The sequence below is a fragment of the Rhinolophus sinicus genome, linkage group LG05 (genome assembly GCF_036562045.2).
Source record: "Rhinolophus sinicus isolate RSC01 linkage group LG05, ASM3656204v1, whole genome shotgun sequence".
Lineage (NCBI taxonomy): Eukaryota > Metazoa > Chordata > Mammalia > Chiroptera > Rhinolophidae > Rhinolophus > Rhinolophus sinicus.
The window spans coordinates 141379234-141406972 of record NC_133755.1 but is presented as its reverse complement, the minus strand read 5'-3'; positions in this window follow the sequence as shown (position 1 = coordinate 141406972).

Below are 27739 nucleotides of genomic sequence, written 5' to 3'. Positions count from 1 at the left end.
ATAGCATCATAATGATAAATTGTCATGACGGTTTTCTAAATTTTACAAGCAACTTTTTATAGTTAATTTGCAAATGTATCTACCATTTCTATAATTCTTATTTTACAAATGAGGAAGTAGAAATATGAAATACAGTTTCTCATATGTGTTCTTAGAGAAGTTAGACTTACCACTCATTCATTCAGAGAGCATAATATAATAATAGGAAAAACAGTGTGGCAGAAAAAATTTTTAAATACAACTGTACTATTATAACATTATGTTTAAACAGGTAATGGGATATTTGAACTTAAATAATTGAAAACAATTGGAATATAACCTCATTTAAACAATGTAATCTCTGTGAGGATTGGAATATAAATATTTGGAAATGCTAACACTAGATAAGTGTTACGATATGACTGTGTGTGTGTGTGTATACGTGTACATATGTGTGTGAGAGGTCCAGAGGCAATTTATCAAAAGCAAATCCTTATAGTAGAGCAAATCACAGCAGGCAGAAGTATTACAATAATGAAAAGCCATAGCAACAACTTGTTCACAAAGTTTTCAATGTTACTTCACAATTATTTGCATCAAATTTTAGCAGAGGCACAAGCACCACATATCATCCCGTTTCACAAAATGGGTATATAGGATGATTCCTAAAGTATAATTATAAACAATGATTCTTAAAGTTATATATACTGTCAATGAAGCTGTAAGTCTAGAAACCAGTTTTATTGACTCATAATTAAATGCTTTATCTTCTGGACCAAATATAAATACAAGAATCAATGTACTGAAATTATAACTTGTATGAAATACCTGGTGCCATCTCAGTTTTTATAGGTGGATATCATATAAAGTAATACCGCTATGCTTCACACTCTGTATCCAGTTACAGCCATTGGACTTAGAGATGAGAGACTGATTAAAAATGGTAATTAACTTTTCAATTGAATAATAATCTCCCAGTTATATAGATTTTGTCACTTCATGGAACATTGAGCTGCCATTCTTTCCCCTTCACTTGAGTTAATTCTTCCTTTAGCATCATGTTTAAGTTCTTTCCACCTACCACTCACCAAAGCCTACTGGCAACGTCTTCCAATTCCCACTAGTGCTACCGCAGTTCAGGGCCTCATTCTTACATCAACAAACTCAGACACAATAATGAAAATTTAAATATATTTGATTCCTCTAACACCTTGAAAATACACCTTTAAACACCATGAGATACCCACATTAAAAAATTTTTTTTCTGAAAACATTTTTCACTGATTGTGTTGTGCTTTTTCTGTTTCAACAGAATATTCATGTATGTGTATTTTTCTGTCTATTAATGATTTCATAATTTATTTTGTCAAATTATTAGTCACAGTTCTTTAACAACAGCAGAAGCCTTTGTATTTTAAATTATATGACTTTTGACTGTTGATATTGAGATGCAGTTGAAAGTTTCAAAGATTTTAGCTAAGTGTAAAAAATTCAGATATCTTTTCAAATATATTCTCTCAGGTTTCAAAATTTGTAAGCACTATTATTTTTTTGTTACAAGGATGACAAAACACATAGGCACAGACTGCCCTCTTAATGGTGAATTGATGGGGATTTCAGACTGCATTCACCATCATTCCTACAAAGGACTCAGGAACACCTTTATTTCTGATAGGTGGTAGTGTTCAATGCCTGACCCTAGTTTCACTTCCTCCTGTCCTTCTCTTCTTTTATTCTTCTGTTTCTTTCCCCTATATTTTTCCCCTCGGAGTGTCATATGGTCAAGAAGCCTTCTGTTAGCCATTTTGCTTCTAACCTCACATCCAAAGTCATAAAGGGAAGAAGACAGGGAGATTTCTACTACCAAAGTCACTCGCTGGAAATTTAAGGTAACATGTTATATTTGCAAGTAAGCCAATCACAATATTTGACATACAGTTTATTTAAATGCCAAAAATCGTGTCTTACCTTTAACATATATGCACTACTTAGTAATTTAAAAAGAGTATATGCCAATAGATTGTTCATCAGAACTGGAATTAAATCTAATAGACAATTTTATAGGTTTTAAATTTCCCAGAACAGTAAAAAGAAGAGTAATTTTTGGTGAAGCCATTAAAAGTTAATCAAAGTCAGCTGCCACATTTGGTGTAGGATAGACCATGGGAAAACTAGTCAAGGTAGATGACATCAAAGAGGTAAAACAAAATCAACAACAATCCCCTATAATTCTCAGCTGAATATAATACTTGATTTACAGTACATGCTATCTCCTAATTCACAGAAATTTTACATATCACAACTCATTTTAAAAAACTCCCCAAAACTATAGAGATGAACCTGAAAAATTGGCACAATGTTGGCTAAGTTTATACAAGGAAACATTTCTGAAATTCACTGGGGGCAGGACATAAGACATTTATAGTCTCACAGAAGACTTTTATGTTCTATTGAAAAATGCAAAGGACAATGAAAGAATTCCAATTTTTTTTCTTTTTTTGGTCTACAGATTAAGAACCAGTAGTTGTCATTAGATTTCAGAGTCACATTTAGAGTGACTCCCCAAGAATACAAAGTCCATGGAGGATAGAGGAAATGTTTGGCTATGCAGCATCAGCACCATCTTCATAGAACTGTAACAGTAAAATAATCCGTGACTCCCTGTCAAATAGTTATATATTTTAACTCTTCAGCTCAAAAAAAAAAAAAAAAAAATTACATTTCTTAAGGAATTGTCTTCATCTTGCTCATAGGTTTTCTGTGAAATTATTGGAATTCTCACAGTGGATTTTAAACTTTTCTTAGAAGCGGATATTTTGATACAATAAAGACTATCCAGGTGTTTCCCTTAATGACTATAGCTCTTTTTAAATGTATTTCACAGTACCGAGAAAGCAAGACATATCACTATGGAAAAATAAATTTTATAAACATTAAGGACACTTCCTAAGGTATGCATTTAGCATCTCATATGTAATTACTATCAATTCCATAATAGCTTCACAGTTACTTTTTTCTTTTATATGTAGTCGTAACTTTAGTTCAGAAATATCACTAGCAGTCCTGTGATGTATCCTTTTGCTCACTTTTAGAAGAAAACTTTAAAAATCATGAAAAATCATATGTACATAATTGAAAAAAATTCTGAAAAATCTAATACTGTGGTATTTTTAAGGGTTATTTCTGAATGGTTAAAATTGAGTTTATTTTTTTATTTTTTTATTTATGCTATCTAAATTATTTGAACTTTTAACAAAGGGCATGCACTATATTTGTAAATAGAAATAAAATTTAAAATCATTTCTTATCCAAAGCAAATTCTAAAATGAGTCATAAAGTCTATTCATAGTATTTATTGAACTTTATGGCTTCTTTGGAAGTTATCATTTGAAAGTTTATGAAATCATAATCAGTTTATATTGAAAGATAATGTTTTAAAAAGATAGCTAATTTTGTTGGAAATTTAAAAATGATTGAGTTACCATACTTTCTGGTAAAAATATTATATGAGTCAAAAACATAACTTAAATTTTCTATATAAATTTAAATTTTTAATTAAAAAGTACAAATAAACAGGTGAACTTAATTTTTAAAAGGTTTTCTATTCGACCCAATATATCCAAAATATTATTTTGATGTGTAATCAAGATAAAATTACTAGCAAGAGGTTTTATACTCTTTTTCTCTGTACCAAGTGTTCAAAATCTAGTTCACACTTGAGAGATGTCTTAATTCAGACTAACCACATATCAAGTGCTTAATAGCCACATACGGCCAATGGCTCTGCTATTGGACAATGGACAATGAAGAGGTAGATAATTATGCTTTTAACATAATTACTTATAAACTCCGAGTAGGATCTCTCAGGTAAAGTGTTGTTTACCTGAAAATCGAAGAGCATATTTTACTTTTTTTTTAATTTCAAAATTCTCAGGTGGAATTTTTCAAGATTATAATTTACTTTTCAAAATTAAAAGTAATATAGCCATGGATACAGTGTTTTAGTTGGCATTCAAATTTGATATAAACTAATTTTATTTTTTTTTTACCTATGAAGAAATTATAATTAAGGAAGAGTTGCTTCCAAAAAATATTTGACAAGATAATTTGGGGAACTTTCATTTGACAATATGACTGTATACTAGATAGGTTACAAGAAATACACTTTGTAATGCAATGCTGAAAATTATGAAGGGCAATCTTTAAGGCAAGCAGAGAGTAAACACGAAATCACAGTCATGCTGGGGACAAGAACTATACCAGTTCTAGTGTCAGGAGACCCAACTTAACCTTGGGACTACCTCAGATTAGGATGTAATCCTGAGATTTCTTGTTAAACCAAGACCCTCAAAGTACATCAGTATGGTCCTGGTCCAGTAATACCCTTTGGCTCCCAACAAAAGCAAATATAATTTCTCTTTGGAAAAAAAGCATCCTCCATTAAGTTCAGTCAATCATGAGCTCACAATGAAAAAAATAAAAGCCAAATGAACCACAAATATCAGGACTGCATCACAGCTACAAGGATAAATATTTTGAGTCCCAGGGCCTTCACATACAAGCAGTATTAGGTGTTTTTTTATAACACAAGCAATTTTAAAAATAACAAATGCATTTTTAAATGAACAAGGAATAAGAAAATACATATACAGAGGGTGCCAAAAAAATGTATACACATTTTAAGAGCAGAAAAACTATTAAAATTGTAATACTCAATATGTACCCATAACAAAAGATGAATACAAGTCATGTGTATATTTTTTGGCAACCGTGCTATTTTAAAAAATAGGGCAGAAGAAATAGAACCAGATAGAATTGTTTTAAATGAAAAATATCATTATTATAATTAAAAATTCAATGGAAACTCCAAACAGCAGAAAGAATTAATGCACTGGATGACACATCTAAGAAATGATCCTACGTGTAACATACAGAAACAAGGAAGAGCATATTGCAGCTCAGGTCACTAGTTCTGTGGTACTATTCTAGTATTGGTCACATGGTACAAACTTATTAAATATTTATTTAATCAGTTACAAAAGAAAACTAATGGTTCTACATTCAACACATTTTGGTGGTACAAATCTAATATTTGAAAAATTACCTTCCTCATAATAAACACTACATGTTATTATTAAAACATGTTCTTAGCCATCTGGATTTTTTTCCCTATGATGTCTAACTGCATCCTTGGAAACATGTTATTAATGCAGCATTTCCTTTACAGTAGAATAGTTTCTATTATATAAATACCACTTCAGGATTTCTAGGACTAAATACAAAACAAAATCTAATAATATTTTATATAAACATTAAAAATCCCTGGAATTAAGCAACAAATGTTTTCAGGTCCAATAAGCTAAAGAAAATACACATATACACATCAACTGTAATAAGGGTATCATCCAGCTCTTGTCATTGGCTAACACAACCAGACAGTGAAAAAGAAACACACCATCATTTGAAATGTGGACCTCTGTCTTTACAGCAAATGACAGAATCATAATCTTACTCTGCTGAGAAATTGTTATAGTTCATATTTAAACAAAATTGGACACTTTCTCAACATTGGCATTTTAGTACTGGGAGAAAGAAAAACATGGGATTTGAAAGTTCCTATCACAAACTTTTATGTCAAATTTTTACTTGCAGGAAGATTGACAACAGGATGGTCCCACCTAGCATTGCTTAACTTCCTGTGTTTCTTTATGCTTTCTATTGTTACCATTCAGGTAGCACATGCTTTCTGAGATGATATCATCATTCCTTGGTGCAGTGCTTGCAGTAATATATAACTTCCCCCAAAAAATCAAGCTCTGGAGTTGAGCTTTTGCTTTGAAGCAAAGGTCACTCCAAGTCAGTGAAATTGAAATCCCGTAGTAGTGACATGAGAGTCCCGTGCTCTGGCCTTGAGGTGAGTGTGAGTGTGTGAGCATATTAGGAGATTGCACACCCTGAGGAGTGAAAAGTCCAAGAACCGAAACCAGAACATTTGCATACAGAGTGCAAATTCCATTGTCTGAGTGAAAGCTATTCTTGCTTTGCTTCAACCGCTGTAATAATCAGTCCAGCCAACTATTTACATATTCTCCATTGTGTTGGTGTTGGCTAGAGAGGGCCTGTTGCAAAGAGATTTCCTTTCAGCTTATACTCTGTGGAACTGTGGGAGTTCACTAACTTGACAGATAGAAAACTCTGACTTCTCTTTCCAAGAAACAAGAGAATGACCTGTGTGCTATTGAGATATATATGACAGTGAACGAGAGAATGTAGGTTGGACCCCAATTCATAAAGTTCAGCTCTCAAGTGAGGGAGCAGGCAAAGCAAAACAGGATAGGAGACGAGAACAAAGTTAAGGCCTTAATATGTGAGTGTGCTACTCTTATGCTATGATTATTCCTTTGTAGACCAATGGAGCCTCGTTGATAGTTTCAAATAGATCTCCTTTTAGACTCATTATTTTGCTATTAAATTCCACTTCTCTGACCTTTTTTTGGGAGTGTGACTATCTGTATTTTAAGAAGCTAGAAGGCAGCAGCTTTTGGAAATAGTGTGTTATGATTTCCATAGCACTGTTTTCACAGCATCAAAAACTAGAATCTCTGGTTAACTCAACTGATTATAACGCAGATTAAAACATATCAGGATAAATCTCATTATTCAAAATGTAACAACGACATGCAGGGAAGGTGCTCATGTAGCACCCATGATAATTTCCCTCTATTCCAAATATATGGAATTAGTGTTTTTTGTTTTTTCTTAAATTTGAGTTTGATATGATCTGCTAACAGGAAGACCCAATTGTATCACATAAATAAATCTGAGTAGGTCTAGGCATAAGTAGTGCTTATGATGAGTCTGACAGTATCACATCAGCCCTGAAGTCACTAAGGTGTTCCATTTGTTCACCCTTAAAGACTTGTCTCCTGTTCCCACCAAACATAGTAGCTCAAGCAGAGTTTCACAGTTTACCAGCAAATACCTATTCTTAATTCAAAGGAGTTTGGTAAAAGAAAAAGTAAAATCAAATACTTGTTTTTAAAATTTTGCAGGTAACTTGTTTTCATTTTTCTGACTATAAAATTGAAAGTCAATAAAGAACTTAGAAATGCATAAAATTAAAATTCTCAAATGCATAATAATTAAAAAGCTTTAAAATCAAGGAGTGAGGGAGAATATGATGACTTTAAAGGGTGTGCAAGAAGGCTTCAAGGGTTCTGGTAGTGTGTTACTTTATATGTGTGATGGTTATCCAGATTGTTTCACTTTGTATTTAATATTACCCAAGTCACACACATCATTTGTATACTATTCTATGTGAATATCATACTTCAATGAAATTATTTTTAAAAATTCAAAAATCCTTAAATATAATTTTCTCCTTCCAAAATTCACTTTTGAGGATTACCATTATGAACATGGCAGTATAGGCTTACTATCTTCTCCCTTCTTTTTCACGAAATCATACCAAAGAAGCAGGAAACAAAAACCAGCCCACAAAAATAATACTATGAACTCCTTTTTTTTTTTTTTTTTTTTAGCAGAACTGATATTGGCAGCAAAGATTAGATCTAAGAAAACTCAAGCAAAAATATATTTGAATTTGAGATGTTCACACTTAAGTGCAAGAGTTACATCCCCTTTTTCCAAGAACTTTAGTACATAACAGTGAACCAGGTATGTAGCTTGGACACCAACTAGACCTTAGTCAGATCTAGTGCTGGAAGAGCTGATTTCTGTCTGAGAATGTGCAGGGTGGCATGGAAAGAAGAGTAGTGTAAAATTTTCAGGGTGCCAGGGGGGCAAAACTCAAAATGTTTTGCCAGCAAATATACCCTTTCCACATAGAAGGGGCTCACCCCAGGAGGCAGGACCATGTCTCTTGTTGACACCAGCTAGTTTGAAATTTAGGGAACCATGTTTGATCATTAGAAGCCCTGTTGGCCTGGTGGTGTGATTCAAAGAAGCAATCGAGGCAAAAGTACAGTTGCACCAGAAGGTAACATCCCTAGTTCAGGAAAATCCATCTTATGTAATTATGATTAATAAATATATCACGGGCAGAACATTAATGCAGTGATATCAAAAGAAATCTAGTAGAAGAGAAGAGCAATACTTAAAACAGCTAAAGAGCACTTTCCAGAAAATGATGCCACAAATACAAGGAAAAGTGCTACCAAATATTATACCATAAATTGAAAAATAATTTAATGCAGCACTTTTGTTTCTCATGGAGGAACAGAAAATTGAAATATAAGACTCAGGAAAGAGAGGCTAAAACACAAGAGACAGTAAAACATAAGCTGGAAGAATTCAGAAATATAGAAGAGGAAAATAGGCTATCATAGAAATAAAGGCAAAATTGAAAAAATAAAAGGAGAATACACAATACAGAAAAGAAAGACACAAAGAATATAGAAATAAGTATAGAAACCAAAAGAAAATGAAAACAAGGAAAGAATTTAAAGGAATTTAAATAAAAATGGTAGCTATAGAAGATAAGCAAAGGAGATAAACATACTTTTCTTAAAGTTCCCAAACAAGAAAAGAAAAGAGGGAGAACGGAATGAAGGAAAGGAGGAAGTGATGGAGGAAGAAAGGACAGAAAAGAAGGAAAACAAAGAATTTTTAAAAATTTGAACCTAAATATAAGAATGCACCATGTATCTATCACACCCTGCAAATATTATCCTGAAAAGTCAATACCGAGGCACAAACTTTTAAGTATATTAGACATTAAAAGTAGAACACAAATCCTTTGGATTTGCAGGCAAAACGATTAAGCTGTTTCTGTTGAGAATCACAGTGCAGTCCACAGAGTTTGCCACAGTGTCATTCATTGTAAGAAGATAGTGGAGCAACACCAAAAAATGCTCACAGGAGGGAGGTGTGAGATTCATATCCAATCAAACTCTCCTTCTATTGTGAAGACTGAAGACAGACAGTTTTGAACATGCAATATCTGAAGAAATATTATTCCCATGAATCCTATGGAAGACACTTCTAAAGGATGAACTTCAGCCAACCAAATGTTGTTGGAACCCCTTTGGCAGAAGAATTGGTTTCAGATTTGATCTCAGACAAAGAAAAACCTAATATTTTTCTTTGTACTGGAGATTCACTTTTAAAAAAGAGAGAGAGAGAGAGAGAGAGAGAGAGAGAGAGAGAGAGAGAGAGATTCAAGAATGTTAGAAAAAAATTGTTTTAAAGAGGGCAAATGTATACCAACAAATGCAAATATGTAAACAAATGAAAATGTAGGATTTGCAATCTTAATATCAGGCCAAAGGGTACCACATAATGATAAAGGGAATAATTCACATTGAAGATACACAGTTATGTATATTTATGCACCAAATATCATAGAAGTAGAATTCAAAATATAGGCATTATAGGAGATGCAAGGAGAAATAGACACAAACTAGCAGAGAAGACATTAATTCACTCTATCCATCACAGTTTGAGTACATAATAAAGATGTTATAGACATTAACATATATAACGAAGTAACTTTGTATCGTATCTATCATCCATCTATCTATCATCTTCCTATTTATCTGCCTTTTTATCTATATATCTCACAAACTCTCTACTGAGAAAATAAAAAATTTCTACAGTGAAAATGGAAGACATAGATTGCCTTTAAAACATTCATAAAAATTGCCTACATATTAGACCATAAAAATAATGTCAATTCCAACATCAAAAAAAAAGCACCCACATATATGCAAATCCAATTAAAAAGCAAAGATATAATTTGCATAATGTGAACTGCAACCTCCCTCTTCCCCCAGGACCCTTCTGCCTACCTCTGTAATCTCCCCAACACACCCACACCCTCTGTATTCCTGAGCTCATCAGGCTTGTTCTGCCTCAGTTTATATCTTATTCACTTTTTACTTGGAATGTGCTACCTCAGTGAACCATGTTAAGTTGGTTCAGATTTTCATAATGATCTTCATCAATGTCATTTTAGTGAAGACTATCTTGGCTACTCTAGCTGAAGTTTCAAAATTTCAAATCATACTTTGACACTTAAAACTAGTGATAAACCAAGTAAGAAATAGCAATGTGTACACTTTAAAAACACAGATAACAAAACTTGAAATGATTACTGAAGAACCCGAAAGAAGATTTGAACAGGTAGTTTTTGAGAAGCAGAATCACCATTATAAATATGTCAGTTCTCCTGAGATAAAGTTAATACATTTCATGCAGTCCCCAATAAAAATATTAATAGTTCATTTTATAAACCATATGATTCTGAAGTTTATATAGAAAAAAATAACAAGAGACCATATGCAGAAATAATACAAAAAATAAAAGTAATAGGTAATCAAGAGTTCTAGCAAATATTAAAATATAAAGCAATAGTTATTTGAAGTGATATGTACAAACATTATTTGCCATTTAATCCTGCTTATAAATTGTTAAATCTTTTGAATATTTTTGTGTTTTGGTACTTTAAGAAGTTTTCTTCCAAATTTATTACCTTTCATCTAACATTTTGAGGTTTCCTTTTTTTACATTGGGCAATTCATTCCATCTGGAATTTATTTTAGCATTAAGTACAAAAAGAAGATAGATGATACTTTTTTCTCCAAAAGTCTTGCCAATATTCTTGACATCATTTATCAGTTCACATGTTGAGTTATGTGCTTCCTTTGCATATATAATTTTACCCATATATATGTAATAATCATACACATAGCTGTATCTAATATATATGTATGTATATATATATATATATTATTCTCTCTCTCATTGTTTCTGTCTCCATAGGATTTAACTGAGGAAGGTTTTGTTTTTTCTCTTTTCTTTTGGATACATCTGCTTCTTTGAGTTCACCAATATCACACTTTTTAATTTACTGTAGTTTTATGATATTTTTAATATTTGGTTCTCTCTGGTTAGTCTTCCTGTTACAAACTTTTTGACTGTTCTAAACATTATTCAATTTGAAATATAAAATTATTTTATTGATAGAAAACAATCCATTGGTATTTTGATCTGGAATTTTTATAAAACTAAGGATGAGATTTAGTAGTTGATGCCCTTTTGATTTTAATCTTATTAATACCATCTAGAAATATAGCATTTCTCTCTGTTTATTTGAAGCTTCTTTATCTTTCTCAGAACGATTTTTTTTTTATTACAGGTCCTACACATATCTTATTAAGTTTATTCTTAGATATTTTATATTTTTACTGCTACGGTACTGTAAACTTGAGTTTTTGTTTCAAATGTATCTGTTAGTTATTAAAAATATTTCATCTTATATTAAAATTATCAATGATAGTTGACTAATTCCTTTCTTTTACTCTATAACTGTTATTCTTCAAACTTTTGTTTCATACTTTATTTTAATGGCCAGAGTTTCAGAAAATAAAAAATGTTTAGATGATGATGAGATGACTTTTCCTATGTTGTCCCAGAGGTTAAAGGAAATTTTGATTTTTCCATGAAGCTTGAGGTCACTTTTTTTAGAGATTAGAATTAGGGTTTAAATTTTATCCATTAGCTTTTCTATCATCTATTGATACGGCCTGTAGGGGATGAAGCAATTTGCCGCCCTGAGGTTTAACATCAGCAAGTGTTATTATTTATTTACCTGATAGTAATTAGTAGATTGGCTGAATAGTGTTTATAGGCAATTGTTTCTCTTGCTAATACCACTTCACTTCACTGTAGAATTGTATAGAAATTAGGTGTGCTTCTGTTTAACAATTAGATTATGCATTGATTCAATGACACTTGTGTAAAAAAAAAATAAACTTCTTAAAATAGGTTAAAATGGTAGAGGATGATACTTAAGTGCTTAGTCCATCCTGATCAATAAAAAATATTTAAATATATACAAAAAATTGCAGAATTATATTTTAGAATAATTGAAAACAGGAAGTAACCCTGGCTGCAGGAAAGGAGAGTGACTCACTGCACAAGACCTGAGACTTTGTTTGGGTTTAATATATAATAACTTTTTGATGAAAAGAATTATGTTAAGCTGTTTTTACACACCTTTTTTCCCCCTTACACAGACAATGTATAACCTACCTTTTTTACCTAATTCCTTCACTTTATGGATGAAGAAATTGATATGCATTGAAGTTAAAAGGACTTACCCAAGGCATTTAGTTAGTAATAGAGAGGGGCTGAAAACACAGATCCGGAGCAGTGTTTTGTTCGTTTTTTTGTTTTGCTCAATTATTCAAAACTTGCTTTAAATGGATTAATATTTACCTGACTGTCCAACTTCTCTCTCTTCATCTAGGAATCTGACCAATTATACTCCCCACCCTTCTGTTTTTGTTTGATATGTATAGACAAGAAATTGGGGTTATCAATAACAGCTTAAAGAACATTCTTCTTTGATAATATTTTAATAATATAAAAATTAATTTACTCTCATAGTATGAGCACAGTTATTTCCCTGTTATTAAATATCGTATTATTGAAATGAAATGTTTAATGCAAGTAAATTCTTATAGCGTAATTAAAATATCAAGGAAGATAATTCTTTAAATTGTATTGGTACAACCTGTGATATATTAAACATCAGTTTATTAAAACAAAATTCTTTGTTCAATCCAAATAGCCAATTTTACTATCTTCATTATTCATCATTTATATTTCATTTGGAAAGTTGAGAGTTAATATAATAGGACTCTATGGAATATAATTTTCACATAAGTCATATTAAGTAAACAGCGCATTTACAAATTTTCCCCAATTGCGATTTGCACAAACAAGTGTTTGATTTACTAGTCATTATAGAAAAAGTATATTTCATAGGGCATATACATATCAGGGTGAATTGCATCAAATTGACATTTTATATCAATATTGGCAATTTTACATGATTTAATGTGATATACACATTGATTTTATATTATTCGCCATGATTTGAATGAGCTGTTTTTTCTATATGCATGCATTTCTAGTTAAAATTTTCTTCAATCTTTATCATTCATTAATTCAATAAATATAAACTGAAATAAATGAACTAAAGTTTGTAAAATGGCAAACTGCTACACATTGTGTTTTGACAGAACAATGTAATCTTCAAATGATAAGAAAATTCATTCTTAAAAATAATACCTACCAGTCACTCAGCTTCCCTGGATAATACAGCAAAAAGAATTTCAGCAAAAGTAAAGATATAAGTGAAAGAAGACGGGAATGTTGTAGGTAGAAGAGAAAAGTAGAAAAATGTATTTTTACCAAAAGGCTCAGAAACATTATTAGACATATTTATGCCTGAATATTACATAGATTATCTGAAATTATGTTAAGCTAGTTTTTACACACCTTTTTAAATTAGAATCAGGAAACAATGCAATATTCTATATTCACAAAGATAAACCAATTGAAAGACTGACTATGAGTGAGTTCTTTTCTAAATGATAGTTAAACCAAAATTACTTCTGAAATTGACAAATTACCTTTAAAGACAGAAAACTTCTATTTGAATTTAATATTTCATCTCAACATTGGGAATGGTATTTTCCATTCCAAGAATACCCATTTTTTTTTTAGTGCAGCAATAAAATATCATGAAGATTAAAGCTATGACCTAACACTTTGAGAAGATTTTAAGCCCCCTAAATTCAGTTTAGAGAGTCTATATACGTATATCCAGGGGTTCTTGGTTCCATTTTCTATTTTATTTGTGTTTGTTTGGTGCTCTTATAGTTGTATCCAGTAGGGCATAGTTAACTACAAACAGTGTTTGTGTTTGTTTATTTGTTTGTTTGTTTTTAGCAGTGATAAAGGTATGATTTATAGAAGCGCCCTTGTCTGGTTACTTTACCAGATTATTCTTTTTTTTCCCTAAAGAATTGAGACCTTTTCTGGCTTTTCCAGTCATCGTTCCAGTGATTCCTCAAAGTTCAGTAGAATTTCATGGGGTTACATGGGGATCTTCCTAGGAACTCCTAGAGAAATGAGCGGATATGTACAGCATGACCGAGTAGACAGACTTCTGAGTTCTCGTACTGAGTGTTTGATAGGGCTCCCAGCTGTCACTGTGTAACCTGATGATCCAGAGGTCAAAGGTTTTAACCTCCTTGACCTGCACTTGCTCATGTTACAAAGACTCTTCACTGAACTTGCAAGAGCTTCTTTGGTTTCTATTCTGTAAATGTTAACTATTTTTATTACATTTATATTATGATTATTATTAACCAATAACTGTTAGATATTAAAGATATAATAGTAAACAAAAAGATAGTTTCTGCCATTATGGAAGAGAAAGTGAAATCAGTAATCCATAAATTGGCATAAATGTGCTCAAATTACATATTTTAGTCAGATTTTACAGAGCCGTATCTGAGTCGATGTATAGAGTTTCTTCATAAAAGGGATACTTTTGCTCTGTTATCAGTTGATCCTTTGGTGTTGAGACCATAGCCATATCAATTAAGCCTCCCCCCGTCTTCTTCCTAGATAACATTTGTTGAGTAGCATATGCTAAACAACACTCAATATGTTTATGTTAGCCAAAAATTGTCACTGCAGTTCTATAAGCAAGTGTTTCTATGCTCATTTATAAAAGAGGAAACTGAGGCATGGAGTGATTCAGTGACTTGTTCAAAGCCACAGCGCAGGCATTCTGACCATAGGCCATGTACACACAGGAGAAAAGAAAGTACTTAGAAAGCTTCTCACTATCATAGATGGTTGGTATAATAAATTGAATCGATTAAGAGCACATCATGAAACAGGATTATAACATTTGATTGTTTAAGAACCAAAATTTGAGGGAACAACCCAAATCTCAAATTAAGATATAATCTAAATGTATAATGAAATGCTGTATAGCCATTAGGAGTAATTAAGTAGACATATGTATAATGACATGGAAGGAAACCATGTGACATATTGTTGAGAGAAAAAATAACAGATTACAGAACAGCAAGTAGTATTGTCACAATTGTGTAAAATTGCATGTATGTGTGTATATGCAGAGATACCAGAAAATATGGTCACTAAGAATGCTTATTTTGGTTTGTTGAGATTTTATCTAAAATTTACATTTTTATTTGTACCTTTGAATAATAAGTGAGCTTATTTTACTATAATCAGCTATCAATTTTTGTAAAAATAAACTATGTAATAAATAACACAGAAAAGTATAATGAAAAGTGAACTTGGAGCGTGAGTATCTAGGTCCCGGTGCTAGCTTTGCATCTCGATATTGATGGGACCTTGGGTAAGTCTTTTGAATTCTCTCTGTCTCCGTTTTATCAAGTATAATCTTTACAAACAAGCTTGGTAGTCTCATTTTCTAGAGCCTATGATTCATTCATTCAGAAGGCGCTTGGTCACCTACATGTTCCAAGTCAGGTTAGACCACCAGCCTGGACTGTCCTAGAAAACTGGGAAAAGAATCAAAGACTTACCTCAAAAATAACTTCTCCTCCTCATTTTTTTAAAAATCTTTTCTTTAAACTACTATGCTGACAGTGAATGTTGGCTATACAGCTCAATAGAATTTAACCACTGCAGCCAAAAGAAATGATTGTCAAAAGACAGGCTTGCGGTCATTGTGGTCAACCTCCCACATCTGGTGTCCTCGTGGTAGATGCAGGATTGGAGAGTAACGTGGAAGGGCAGGACTAGGAAGAAATGCCTAATCAGACCTGGCGTATCCACACAAAGGACCAACTCTGGCCAGAAATCTTTATGGTTGTTTTGATAATAAAGTGAATGCATGAGAGGAGACTTCAGTGAATTAGAGTAAGGAAGTTCTCAGTGCCCAGAGATATGTCAGAAAAAGCTATTAGAGAATTATAACCAAATGTGCTTTCCTGGAATGTTCTATGCGATTTGGAAGTGTTATCAAACTGTGCTACCAAATCCTAAAAAAAAAAAAAAGCTTCAATCTTGGTTTCATTCATTACTTTATGTAGTCACCACACACTTATTGAACACCTACTGGTTGTCAGGCACTGTGCTTGGATGCAAAACTGACAAGATGTAGGCCCCAGAGAGTTGGTGGTGTAATAAGGAAGACCTGTAAGTGTGCAGATTTTGTAATACAATGTGATATGTGCAAAGAGTGAACAAGGAATGCTACAGTAGACCACAAAAGAGGGGGCCTCCACAACTCAAATCTCTAGCAAGAGCAAAAATAAAGTCCTTTGTCTTACCAGAGATTAAACAATTGTGTTAGAAAGTATTACAAAGATTTACAGATCGCCTTAGAAAGGAGATTTCCCAGGCATTTCTGTTTTTAGAAAAGGTTGTATAACCTATAATTAGACTTCATTCAGTTGCAAAAGGTCTAACTCATTACCCACTTCCTCAAAATCCCAGACAATTTCCTAAATCCAAGGTAAAGACCCATAGCTAAAGGTTTAAAAAGCTTCAGTTCTCCTCAAATATATTTACACAGTGCGACCTGTGAGAAAAATTCTGGCCACTATGGTTTGGTGGCACATGTTCCCACCTGTATTGGTTTCCTAGGACTACCACAAACTAGGTGGTTTAAAACAACAGAAATGTATTCTTTCACAGTTCTGGAGGCCAGATGTCTGAAACTAAGGTGTCAGCAGGGCCAAGATCCCTCCAGAGGCTGTAGGGGAGTTTCCATTCCTTGTCTCTTACAGTTTCTGGTCATCCCAGGCATTCCTTCACTTGTAGTCACTCCATTCCAGTCTTTCTCTGTGGTCACATTGCCTCCTCTTCTGCGTGTCTCTCTCCTCTATTTGCCTCTTATAAGAACATTGGTCACTGGATTTAGGACATACTCAGAATATCCAGGGTAATCTCCTCATCTCATGATCCTTGATTTAATTACATCTGTGAAGACCCTTTTCCTAAATAAGGGAACATTTACAAATTCCAGGCATTAGTACTCTGTATCCTAATATCAACTTATTACATCACCGGAGGCATTCCCCCTTTCAAGCTTGAAATTGCTCTCTGGTCGGTTCTTGAGAGATAATGAAGAATTTTAATGTAGAACTGCAGGATCTTTCCGTGAAAAGAAGATACTCTTTGGAAAGGTCAGGACAGAACTTTCATTTCGGTATCAGCTGATAGTAATTTGAAAAATTGGGGGAACCAAGAGAGATTTTGAAGGCGTGGATACTGAAGAAGCCTGGCAAGACTCTTAGATACATTCCTGAGAACACTCCTGGGATTTCATGGGTGGCTCTGACAAGTGGAACACAGCTTGTTTCTGGTAGAGCTGGGATATTATATGAGTTTATTTTTCACTGTAGGCAGCAAATTACATATTTATTAGAACTTGTTTCTAATTCCTAAGTGAATGGTTTGGTAAACATCTTAAATAGGTCATACCTTTTCATACATTAGGTCCTATAACAGTGGTAAGCTAAATTGAGAAACATTTTTATAGAAACCAGAGTGCAGTTGACACCTTAAAGCATATCCTCATAGGGCTCTAAAATGACCTTATATGCAACCATTATTCACTGTTTACAGTTAACATCTTTGTTATCCACTGAGAAAATAGATAATGTCTTGATTTGCTGGAAACCCAGTTGCATTTACACTATGACATTTCTTTAAATAATTTATAAACGACCTATCTCTAAAGAGATTCTGAAATGATTTATGGTATTAGAACATGTTTAAGAGACAGAATCATTATTTATTCTAACAAAAAAGTAGAAACAAACAGGAACTTAGAAATACAGGAAGACCTGGGGTAATGCTGAGTGGAAAGGAGCTATATATTTAGTTTTGAGCTTCTTGGCACCCATCAAATTGTAATAATTGTATGTGGACGCTACTGTTTTCGGTTAGCTTTTCTACTTTTCAAAGACCCTGCCCCTTGGCCACAAATTACCTAGTTTTGGCTTATCATACTGTTCCATCTTTCTAATAATAATGACAGGGTCAAGAAATAGGCACATGACCCATGTAAAGCAAATCAGAATTCGTCTTTGGATTTGTTAGATTGACATTGGAAAGTGGCAGCTGTTTTTTTTTTTGTGTGTTTTTTTTTTGATCTTTTTCTGTTCCATTGAGATGTTAAATTGGAGCTTCAGAAGCATAATCCACAGATACTTGGGGAAAATTGTTTCCTTTAGGAGGGTATAATATGAGCAAGCAAAGACAGACCAAGATGAGAGAGAGACAGACCAAGATGAGAGAGACAGAGAGAGAGAGAGACAGAGACAGAGAGAGAGACAGAGAAGAGAGTGAGAGCATACTAAATGAGAAGCACCACATTTCACTTCCTTAGAGACAGGTTCTTGCAGTCAGTCCTTTAAGGCTGCTAACTGCCCAGTGTCCTCCGCTTACTGGAACCAATAAATGCCCTTTTGTGCTAAAGTTAGTCCGAATTTGACATCCATCACTTGAAAAGAAAAAATGTCACTTAATATCATTATATGGTTCTCGTTTCTAATATGGAATTTGTTCTATTTCATCTGAGGAGACTTTTCCTCCCTGGAATTGAAAGCTAGGAGATACTGAGCTTTATTTGCTTTGTTTTGTTTCTTTTTTTTTTTTTTTTTCCCCAGGAGATCCTCACTGGGTGTGGAAAAAATTTGAAGAAAACACTGCACAAATTGTCCTACTGTAATTTTGCATCTGTAAAAAGATTCTTGGTTTAAATAAGATGTTAGTTAAGTACCTTTTGTTCTATTTCTTGTAAAACTATAGTTGGACTTCTTCAGTGTTTCCTTAAAGTTGTTTTTTGTTTGTTGGTTTTAGTTTATGTTTTTAGTAAGGATAACCAAAGTGAAGCTTCATCAGCTAAGACTTAAAAAACAAACAAACAAAAGCAAAAAGTCATTTTAAAACAGTCATCAAATCCAGAAAAGTACAAATCAGTTCCTTTTAAACATCAGATGCCCAAGTGAGACTTTTTTGTTCACCTTGGAACCCTAGATGTAGGAGAAGCGTTGCTGATACTCTGTCATAAAGATTTCACCATCACATCTCTGTCTCTTTTTCTTTAAGTTGCCATCCTATACTACTAAGGAAGTGGTTCAAAGGGCTTCCTAGAGGGCAATGTTTTGTTTTTTTCTTGAAAATTATTTGAATTCACTCAAGCTCTCCCACAGATATTTAGTTAATGTTCTAACGTTTCCAGCCATAAACTATGAACAGTTTGGGGCCTAAAATACGTTTTTTGATCCCTGAGGAATGTCAGAATCTGAATAGAGCTATACCTGATAGATACACCAGGGAAACAGCTCAAAAAAATCCTCCAAAGTATATTTATTACATCACTCAACACCATTATAATTCATATTAAAATTCTACAGAAGCCTTAAAACCTACAGTAGAAAAAATTACATATACAAAATGATTTCTAAATGAATTGTGTTAGAAAATATTGTCATTTGAATAGAGTTTAGGTACTTTCTAAAACGCTCTTGTATGCTCAGAATATAAGATTCTCTTAGGTAATTGTGTTGGTTATATATGTGAATTTTGACTATAGAATAATGAGGAATATTTTAGAATAATGACTAACAGACTAAATCTTATTAACTTATACAGATGTATTTAGTCAAGTGTACCGAAGTTGAGTGGTGAATATTCTCAATCATTTAGGCTTATAAATTTAGAGTGGATTATTTTCAAGTAAAGATATTATTAGTTCGGGAATTTCCAAATTATCACAAGAATCACATTTTTATTGTATGCATGCATGCAAATAAAAAAAGTCCTGGTCTTTGCATTGTTATTGAAACATATTTGGCATACACATTGGCAGCTGACACATTAGTATCAAAAGTGTGACTAAATTGATTACTAACATTTTTGCTTCCCTAGGATTATGGATTCTTCATTGGTTGTTAAAAGAATATAAGATTCTATTCTGGTCATTCCTTAAAATTCTTGGTTATGGGAAAAATTGCTGCTTATCCACCATGAATTCTTTTTACAGTAAAATCAAATTACTTCCTGAGTGTTTCAAGAACATGTGTTGGTAGAGTTCGTTCCTCTTTATAAAATATGTGATGTCAAGGCCATCCAACATAAAATGTTCACTAGTAAAATTAAGTTATTCTACTTTCAAAAAGTGACAATACCATATTACTTAGATGTTGTTACAGATCTATGTATTATTACATCTCACCAGGAAGCTGCAAAAAGCCTTCTTTGTGGTTTATATATGACCAGACAAATCAAGGTTGTTTTTTGTTTGTTTGTTTGTTTCCTGTCCACTAGAAAATAGTCACATTAGTAAGAGTTTACAATTACAGTCTAAGACTAAATGGGCCATATGTGGACATTAAAATCATTGCTTCTATTTAGTTTGGATGCTGAACAAAGTTCTATTTTATAGCACAGCTCTTTTTACTAAGCTATGTAGGCAATCATTGAACAATGCTACTTGTATGTAGAATTTTTCATTTAGGTAAAATATTTTGATTATTTATATTCCAGTTTATACTTGATGTAGATTTGATTGCTTGATATTTTTATCGTCATGCTGAGATGTCTTGATATAATATTGTTCAGAATCAATTGTCATAAAGTTTATAAGAAGTGGTTTTTACTTAACACAGTGTCTGTCTAAGGCATAAATTAGCTATTACTTTTAAGTTGCCAAATCACAAAGACAGGTTACTAAAAGCTTGAATTTCTCTGAAAAAACACAGTGGAATTCATGTTGTAATGCAGAAGTCCTAAGGAAAATACATTCATGAATAATTTCTTACTTCAGTGTGCCATCATTATAACGTGGCACTCCATTGCTTTGGCTGATAAAATTCTTAAGGTAATGTGAAAATTCAGTATGTTCTCAGTAAAATACATACATACATACATATATATATATATATATATATTTTTTTTTTTTTTTTTTTTTTTTTTTTTCATGATAAGGACCATGTTTACAATATATATATTTACCTTGGGATCTCTCAAATCCTTCTGGCAAAAAATTAAGTCCTTGACTAAAAGGCATAAAACTTTGACTTCTCTTTCTCTCCCCATCCATATCCCTCTCTCATTCTCTCTCTCTTTGCCTGGGTGTCTGTGTATGTGGAAATTTTGATCTATGTAGAATAGAATAATGAATAAGCATCTAAGAGTGAGTTAAAACTAAAATTCCGTATTAAGAAGCTGAAAACAAAGCAGGGGAACTAATAATTTGTATAAATTATATACAGTAACATAGTGGGAATCATGGGATGTGAGTAGAGGTAAGGGGGGAAATCCATTAGGAAACCCCAACACAAGAAAATTAAGAAAAATAATAGTGTCAGCCTCCTGCAGATCAATTAAAGAGTGGGAATTGAGCCAATGATAGAAAGAGAACAGTCCTATAATCTCCTTTTGAAAGTAATGGCAATGGGCCATTTATCCTGTTAGTTTTACCCTGGGCTGGTGCCCAGAATAGACAATTAATAAAATACTTTGGTTATAGCACTGGCAACTTTATCTTGCCATTGTTAACAAAGTGTCACTAACAACTGTGTACACAGATCTGATCCATATTCTAAGTTTAAATGAAGTGAAAACACAATCAATAAAGGAATACAATTGTAAAGAAACAAATCAGCAGACAAAGGAGACCAATCCCTGCTTTTACTCGGGGTACAGAGGTTAACTAAAAGCTTAAATCAGCCTGGATATTTTCATGATAAGGACCATATTTACAATAACATACCCAGATGATGTCTTGTTATCTGAATGAATGCATACGGTAGATTATTTACAGGATCCAAACAACTGGATATATAGAGGTCACTATATGTTGGTCTTCACAAACACCCAGGTAAAATAGCCTGAGTAAATGTTTCCTTTCTTAATAAGAACAAAATATGTAGTACACTCTGTCCTATCCCAATAATATTTCTAAATTAGAACCAGTATTTGGCATTCTCTCTATTTCTGTAAGTACATTTAAGAACAAAGGACCACAAACAAATTAGACCTTTTTTCAATTACAAAGGAATACTCCAATAGTTTAGCTTCTCTATTGTTTTATCCTAATTTGTTTTTATTACTTCCCAAAATGTTTGCTAATAGTAACATTACCATTATAAACCATATATTTTATAATAAAATAATTGTTTTAAGGTATAATTAAATGATTAATATATAAATGATTACTATATAATTTGATGCAACAAATTTTCTTTTTCTTTTTTTTTTTTTTTTTTTTTTTGAGTATTGTAGTTGCTTATTTCTGAAATTGCTTCTACTGTACAATGTTAGCCACAATTGGGTCAATTTAATCTCTTTCAAAATCAGGATCCTGTCCAAGAACAATAAATCACTCTCATTATTTTAGTCACACTATATAAACACTAGAGAAATGTGGACAATCCAATCTCTGTATTTCAGAACTTTTTCAGTCACCAAAAATAAATAAATACACTGACTAGAATCTAAGCAATAGATTGTAAATTTCTGATAAAGACCCCTTTATTTCCATCATTCTAAATCTCAGAATTTTCATATAAAATGATGGTTCACCAATAATTGAAGGTTTGATGAGTGTGTTGAATTTCTGTGACAAATTTATTTTCCATGTTGTTTTTTGTCTTAGAAAATAAGGATTTTAAAATGTTGACTCAGCAAATAATATCCTTTGGTACTCTTTCTTCTAATGGAAAATTGAGATGCACTCCCCTGGAATCTACATCATTTTTATAATGGTTGAAAAGTTTTCATGTTTTATTATTAAACCTGCTATTCATATGAATACCCATACGTACTATGAAAAGGAGAATACAAAATTCTGAAGATTTTTAGTTCTATTACCATAATAGATTAGACTACTGTTCTTGGGATTTGGTTATATCAAAAGGGACAAGAAACACAAACACATAGCAATATACAGAAAATAGTAGAGAGGCAATGATTAATTAGCCACTCAACCGTGGTCCCACTGCTTAATGTTTCTGATGAGCTGTGTATCCATTCAGATATCTTAAGCAGTAGAGATAGCACAGTCCTCCCAAGTAGTGTGCTTTAGTTATATACCAACATGCCATATCATTTCAAAGTAAATAAATTTTAAAAATAAGGGTGATTATGAAATCTTTAGTTCATATCAAGGGCTTGAAGATAAGCTGCAAATTTTCTAAAACTAGCCCCTCTCCCTATCTTAATATACTTATTTTAATATCACCTTTATGAAAGGAGCCTAATGAGATTTTTGCAGAAAAGTAATACTCTTGGAAATACACAATATCGAATCTTCAGAAGAGTTAACGGTGTTTTTTGTTGTTGTTTGGGTTTTTTTTGGCTCAACTACATTCTTTTGTGTGATTATTTCATGAACTGTTTATTTTAACTATACGTTCTTAATTGTTGTTCTAGTTGTTTGAAATAATGAAAACACTGCCTGATTATTTAAATACATAAATTCCTATATACCATTTAACAGTAGTGCTTTTTAGCAATTGTGTGACCAAACAAAAGACATTTCTCCTAAGTACAAAAGCTATGTTTTTATCCACAGATTGCCTTCCAAGATATTGGGTACACATATTCAGTTTATCCTCTTAAAATATTCCCACTGAAACTAGGTGGAGTTCTGACTGATTTAATGCTGAACAGTGTGGCTCACTGTAACAGCAATTGAAAAATTATATGAAATACTGTAATTGAATTTGGAATGGGACACACCCATCATACTCACTAGAAAACAATATAATTAAAACCACACTGATAGATGATATGACCTAGACCTAAATGGAGTCAGTCTTGGACGATTCAGCAAGGCCTGTTTATCTTTGCCTTTTAATATTTTTGCTCATCCTTCTTCAGTACTGAGAAGAAAAGCAAATGGCTTATTTTTATTGGAAACCATCCAAACATCTGTATGTGTGTTTCTTATCTCCTAACCATCCAACTAGAATATAGGTCACTCTCTTACATTTGTGGAACTTTGTATACAGACCCTACACAGTAGGGTAAAACCTCATTTAATTTAGAGAATATGGGTATATGACTTAATGAAAGGTCATTTCCAAATTGTGTATATTTGTTTAAATTTTTCTTTTTCTCATAATTTCTAACTTTTAATGATTGTCTATTTTTAATATAAAATATTTTTTATGCCAGATAGTAATAAAATGTTTCAACTGCTCTTATTAAATATGTTCATACCTTCTCATTCTATCCCTGTCTTTCTTATGCCATGAGAGATCCTTACACACGTGCATGTGGCCATCTCAGCCTTCATGCCCAAGCTCGGTCCACACCCCTATAAACAGCTGTCCTGTGGCCACCCCTCAGGCCAGAGGCACATACACTCCAGAGCATGATCTGCTCTAAGAGGGTGGACCTAGGAAAGAGTGCTGCAAGCCCTCTTAAAGTGGACCTTTGGCATTTAGGCCAGAGTCCTTGCTTCTTTGAGTGTGACAGCATGTTATAACCTCTGGATGAGCAGGTTTTCTTGGTCTATCAGATTCCTCACCTTACACGATAGAGTAACTGGAAGAGGATCAGAGCAGGCTCCTCTAAAATATGGGGACCCACAGTAGGGGCATTAGAACCTGGAAATTTAGGGATGTAGGAAATGAGAATCTAGACAAAGACAGTGCACTGTGTCAGCCCATTGGAACTTGAATGGAGGCAGTTCCAGTCAAGAGCCAGAGGTTGTGTACTTAGCAGGGAGCTAGACTGAGCAGGATTCGACACCTGTATTTTTTAAGTTGAACTTTTTATATTATTTGTGTTTATTCCTTTGGGCACTTGTTCTCCTTAGCAGTTAGCAGTATATATTTATTTTTTCAGTCTACCTTAGCTGTGCTATAGAGAGCTGAGTTATTTATAATTGGGTCAGAGCATTTAGAGGAGATAGAAACTTCAACTACAACAAAGACAAGAGGGAAATAATCAAAGGAAAGAGAAAATTTAGGAGGAAAAAAAAGTAACTGAAGAGAGCAAGGCTCAGATCACATGAACTCTGTACAAAGCTAACCTTGGAAGTTCTGAGTTTTATTAAATTAAAAGAGATAATTTCACCTTTCTCACTTAACTTTTGATTTATTATTGCATGTTACTAAATTAATCTTCCAAAATTAGTGATACAGCAGATAATTTCCTAGTTCAAAAATGACATATGACTCCCTACAACCACTGTCTCATATATAAAGCTTTATTCACTCATTTAATATTTATTGATCATTTGTGATGCATCAAGGACTGTACTAGAAATGGGGCATACAAGGACAGACAGAATGGATTTTTTCCTGACCTCGCACAGAATGCAGTAGAGATGATAATAAGTAGTCAAACCGTAAAGGGGAAGACTAGAGCATTGCGAGAGAGTAGTGAAGGGAGGACGATGACTACAGATTAAGTGAAGAGAATGTACATTCAAGCAAGTACCTAAGAAAGAGAGGGAGTCAGCCATTCACAAAGGAGAGGAAAAGGGGCAGCACGTTCAAAGGCCTCGAGGTGGCAATATTTGCCTTTTGCAGAATTGAAGGAAGGGTAGTGCACCTCCAGAGCATCAAGGAAGAGACAAAATGGTGTTGGGACAGGTTGGTGTTTAAAGGAATCAGATCAGGCAGGGCCTTTCTGCAATATTCAGGAGTTTGATTTTTATTTTTTTTTCTTGCAACAAAAGTTTATCACTGACGCATTTTACACAAGGTATTAGCCTAATTAATCTTATATTTTACAGAACTCACTGGCTATTTTGTGAACAGTGAATTAGAATGGATCAAGGGTTGAGCCCACGATACTCTGAGATGCTAGAATAGTCAGATGAGGATCCATAGGGTTTAGTTTCTGTTCACGGTGGAAAAAAGAGTGTTCAGCCAATTTGAAATATATTCTGGTGGTAGAATCTGACCATTTACTTGAAATTTCTCCATCAAGCCCCAGTTTCATCGATGCTAACCTTGAAAAAGTGAATGGTTGGGATTTTGTTGGGGGAGATGACAAAGGCAGTGAGGATGTATTTTCTGGATAATAGGTATAAAATGGACTATGGAATCCAAACTGGAAAAGAAGGGGTGGTAAGAGAGAAACAGATTAGTGAATGAAAAGAAAATGATAACGTCAATAGATTGACATTTGTGGAATAAACTTTAGAGTGTTGACATGAATCTATTAGTTTGTTTTTTTGGTTGCAAAGCAAGAAACTAACACTGACTCCCTTAAATATTAAAGAAAAGAATTATAACTAAGCCCTGGAAAATGCAGAGCAGAAACTCATGGAAATTCTAGAAAAGGTCCACGAGATGACTCAGTGAAACCTCTATCCATCTCTGTTTACCTTTGCTCATTTATATTTTCTAAATTCCCAAGAGAAAGACTTTTTTGCTGACCTTCCAGTATATGTGTATATTTCTACACATTGATCATTCATCCACGTTGAGGGGATAGGGTTGATACACCAATTTGATAAATAGGCAGGTAACCATTGCCTAGGAAGCCATACCAGCTTGAGCAAGACAGCTGGAAGCACAGGAAGTTGGCATTATTAAGTGCAATTTTAGAAACTGTGATTTCAAAAATGGTGCATTTTCTGGTGACAACAAGGAGTGATAAAGGGTAGTGGCTGAGTACTGCAGGAAAAGGCCTACTCAAGGAATCAGTGTCATTCGTTACATATAAGCAAAGAAAGGAACAAAGAATGTCTCTGGGGTATGGGAAGAACCAAAGCAGCAATAATTAAAATGAAGGTTGTCTTTCAGAACAGCTACTTGTAGGGCATGAGAATAACAGACAGGACATTATGTGGTATAAAGTGTTAAATAAGGAGCAATGCATTAGATGGAGCAGTGGAGACAAATAAGGGGTAATGAGGACACACGTCACAGGTCTCAGCCCTGCATTCACGGCAGTGACCTATTGTTCTCCTCATCCCCCCAGGTCTCTGCACAATACTTATAGTGCTCCTATACGTCCCATACCTTTCTTATTAGTCCTTTGGTAAATGAACTCTTTTCAAAGTATTCCAATATGAGTGTAGCATTGATTTTCTGTAAGGACCCTAAAGGATACATCACCTAATCTAAAACATCTTGTCTCGTTTTTCTCTTTCATATATTATGATTAATAATAATGATCACATTTTTGAATAATTCCTAATAATCAAGCACTATGAATATAATACATAGTACTCGATATTATATTATTTACTATTTTAACAATTCTGTGAGGTAGGTTGTGCTATCTCTGTAGTACAGGTGGGAAAATGAAGACTCAGAGATGTTACGTAGTCAGTAAGTCGTAGAGCCAGGCTGGCTCCAGTATCTGTACTCTTAGATACAGGTATTGTCCAGGCTCCCACAAAGAGGACACCAAGATGAATAAGCCTTCCATCTGCCCTTAGCAAGAGCAGTATCTATTTGGTAAAATCATTCATTCATTCATTCATTCATTCATTCATTCATTCATTATCGTGGGGTGTTTGTGTGTGTAGACACACACTTACATATATATAAGACTTATGATTAAGGCAATGGGTGTAACTTCCTTGGGCAGACACAAATGCTACAGGAGTTTCCAAAAATTTGTGTGTGTGCATATCTGTTCTTCAAACAATAAACTGAGTAGGTGGTATGGAAGAAATCTACTTGAAAACTTTCCTGAAGTCCATCAAAAGAGGTCATAACTTTGAGAAGTTTGATGAAGGCAACATTTATTTCAGTAGTTGTCTAAAAGGGGAAGGTTAAGACATTCTCTGCACACAGTCACAGTGAAAAATGGCTCAGCAAGTTCAAAGCATGAAGATCAAAGTTGTTATGATTACATTCAATTTCCATTTCACCTTACCTTACTGTGCATGCTTATTATTTTATGCTGTTTACCCAGCCCATTACCTATTCCCTCTAGTTCTGAGGTCAAT